General features: G+C 47.3%; 1 non-coding gene across 1 annotated transcript; it reads right to left on the bottom strand.

Moving 5' to 3' along the window:
• Positions 1 to 2,837: 2,837 nt before the first annotated feature.
• LOC113197445 (small nucleolar RNA U3) lies at positions 2,838 to 3,056 on the bottom strand. Its single transcript, XR_003302700.2, has one exon. It is a non-coding gene; the product is annotated as a small nucleolar RNA U3 (small nucleolar RNA).
• Positions 3,057 to 3,528: the final 472 nt, after the last annotated feature.

Below are 3,528 nucleotides of genomic sequence, written 5' to 3'. Positions count from 1 at the left end.
CGGAGAAGAGAATGGGCCAACCCTGGGCTCCCTTTCCTCTATGTCACTTTCCTCGATAGGTTCTGAGGCCAACACAGTAAGGCAGGTCCCAGAGTGTTTCTAGCCTGCAGTCGCTGACCCTGAGTCATTAGTGTGAGCTCCAGCCCGAGGAGCTGGTCAGGCTGACCTGGGTTGCACATGCAGGTCACTGGCCTTCCTGGCCTTCAAGGCCAAGGACTTGAGCCCAGCCATGGCCCCAGGGAGGCCTCCCACCCATCTGTGTGGCCAAAATGACCTCACTCAGCCTAAATTGTGCTCACAAATTACCATAGTATAATGTCCCAGTGTGACTGACCTAATTCCTCTGTTCACCACCTCCACATCTACTGATGCACCCCATTTCAGATGCTCAGAAACACCCGTGTCCAAAGCAGACAGAAATCCCGTCCTCAGGCTGGGGGTGCAGCTCAGTGCTGCAGTGCTTGCCTGGCATGCAGGGGTCTCTGGGCTCATGCTCCAGGAGGTGGGCCTAGGGTAGGTGGGGAGGGCCTCCTGCCTTCCAATGGAGGAGGGGAGGTAGGAACAGTGAACATGTTCCAGAGGGCTGTGCTACAGTGTGGACACTGAGTGTCACCGAAGCCCCCTGTGCTAAAACCTTGATCCTCAGAGAGGTGTTTTTAGGATGTGCTTCAATCTTAAAGAGGTGGCACCTCATGGAAGGACTTTGGTTGTTAGGAACATGTCCTTGAAGGGGTCAGTGGGACCCTGGCCTGTTCTTGCTCTCTCTGCTTCCCAGCCATGAGGTGGGTGGTTTTCCCCCACATTGTAATTTTGCCAGTATTTGCTGCTTCTCCATGAACTCCGAAGCAACAAGGCTAACTGAGGATGGCCTAGAACCTCTGAAACCATTGTCAAAATCAACCTGGATTCTCCAAGAGCTAATTATCTCAGAGATGTTTCTATAATGGGGAAGCTCGGGAATGGGAAACAAAGATAAAACCTAATACATTTTAGTGTCAATGGCATTTTGTGTTATAGGAGGTGGGGTGTGGCTCAGCGGTAGAGCAGGTGCTGAGCATGTGCAAGGTCCTCAGAACAGACTCCCAAAAGAAAAAGCAACTTCTGAAGATTAGTAAATGCTGTGGAGATTAAGGGAGGCACCTGTTTAATATTTATAGGAACAGTCAGTACAGACGCCTTCCTGAGAATGACCTCAGAGCCCTGGACAATGTTGAGAGGTGATGATATGTGCATCAAGACATCAAAAAGGAGCTGGGTTTGATGGTGCATGCCTGTAATCCCGGTGGGTTGGGAAGCTGAGATGGGATGATCAGGAGTTCAAAGCCAGCCTCAGCAACTTTGTGAGGCCCTAAGCAACATGGTAAGACCCTGTCTCTAAATAAAATATTAAAAAGGGCGTGGGATGTGGCTCACTGGTTAAGCATCCTTGGGTTCAAGCCATAGTAAAGGCCAGGCGTAGGGACAGCTGTCTTTAAACCCAAGTGACCTGAGAGGCTGAGGCAGGAGTAATGCAAATTCAAGGCCAGCCTCAAAAATTTAGTGAGGCCTTAAGCCACTTATTGGGGCTTGTCTCAAAATGAATAATAAATAGGAAGGCTTGGGTTGTGACTCAGTGTTTAAGTGTCCCTGGGTTCAGTGATCAGTACCCCCCAAAAAGAAGGAAGAATAACCTACTTTTCCTTCCTTCCTTCCTTCCTTCCTTCCTTCCTTCCTTCCTTCCTTCCTTCCTTCCTTCTGTGCTGGGAATTGAACTCAAGGACTCAATATGATGAACAAGGGCTCTACCATTGAGTGAAAGCCCCAGGCTGGATCTTTTACATTTGCTTTGAGACTGGGTCTTTCTGAGTTGTCAAGGCCGGCCAGGAAGTCGGATTCTCTTGCCTCAGCCTTCCAGTACGTGGATGACAAGTGGCACCAGGGCACCTGGCTCTTCTCCTAGTCCTGATATGGAGCCACTTCAGTTCCATTCCTGTCCGACTCAGGACCGGCATGTTCCTCAAGTGCATCCATCCCATACAAGGCATCCTCTGGGCTCCTATAATTTTGGTCCCTGCTGTTCACGTCTTCACAGTTACAGACCATTCCTGTGTCTTCATGGTGGAGAGTCCTCAGGTGAGACAAATGGAAAATGGAGGAAGAGAGAAAGCTATGCTGCTGCTAGCAACAGAGTCCATCTGAAAACGAGGCCCAGCCCCTGGGACACTGGCAGGGCCACTAGATGGTGAGAGGAAAGAAAGACACAGGAGGGTGGGGAGGGGCAGATGGTCTGCTGAAATGAGTGAACTGATACCTGTTCTCAGATAATCTGGTCTATGGGCAGGAGAGTCCTTTAAAGAAAGTTAAGATCCTTGGAGTTTAATCTGGAGATTTGCAACATTTAGTTAGGAACACATCCTAGAAAACTTAACCTTTATAGCAACATCATCTGATTCCCTTAAGATGTCAGTAAACTAGGAAGAGGTGTTTACACATCCAACCAGTAACCATGGAAATAAGTGTGGCTTGCCCTACGTGACACAGCAACTCCCTGGCGAGGCTAAGGTGGTTCCCATCTCTTCCTTCCCTCCCTTCTTTCTTGCCTTAATGCATTCAAAAATCCACCATTAGACAAATACTCTCTAGGAGAGGGGCTACAATACTGAACATGAAAGATGGAGACATTTCTTCCTTGGTGCTTTCATTTTACAAGGAGAAACACACACAAAAAACCCCTCTGATTTGTAGTAGGTGCCATGTGACATTAATATAGACCCATTTAAAAAATCATATAGTGGGAATGAGGTATACTCTAGAAAGGACAGTCATGATACTGTCCTTTTTTTTTTTTGTGAGTGGAAATATCTCAGAAGCATTTCCCTCTTCTCACCTTCCCAAAATATAGGAGAGAAGAAATGACGTCAATGGCCAAAAAACGTTTGTAGTAAAGCAACACCAAGAGCTGCCTTCACCCTCAGGAGGGAACTCTGGACCCTTTCATCATGGTTCCAGTACTCTACAAGGTCAGAGAAATTTCTCCAGGAACGAATAATAGAAATAACTTCTGAAGGCATAGTCTTAGGGCATGTTCCTCTCCATAGGAACCATATGAGCCAGTCGAGTGGATCCTGGGAATGGGTAAGGGGAACAGAGGCCCAGGAGGCAGATAAGGCTTTGGGAATCATTAGCTATAGAAAGTGTATAAAATTATATCAAAGATGAGAAGAGACTGGATGGAGGAATAAATTCTGGAATGTTTCAACATTTCGAAGGAGGTGGCAGAAAAGGACACTAGGAAGAAGGGCCCAGTAGTAGGGAAGAAAAATCATGTAAGAGTAGTTTCACTGGAGCCAAACAAAATGTGTTTTCAAATGGACCAGGGCACCTCTGTTGAATCCTGCTCAGGGAGTATGGACAATGAAGACCTAGTCATGTCCTGCAAATCTGACAGGAAGTTTAGGAGCTTCTTAACAGGAGTTTCACTGGTCTAGTCTGGGCTGAAACATCAATGAAGGATGAATGTTGGGCATTTAGGTTTCAGGATCACAGAAT

This window comes from Urocitellus parryii, chromosome 6, assembly GCF_045843805.1.
Source record: "Urocitellus parryii isolate mUroPar1 chromosome 6, mUroPar1.hap1, whole genome shotgun sequence".
NCBI lineage: Eukaryota > Metazoa > Chordata > Mammalia > Rodentia > Sciuridae > Urocitellus > Urocitellus parryii.
Note: the sequence above shows the minus strand (reverse complement) of the source record. Positions and strands in the feature narration are given on the sequence as shown.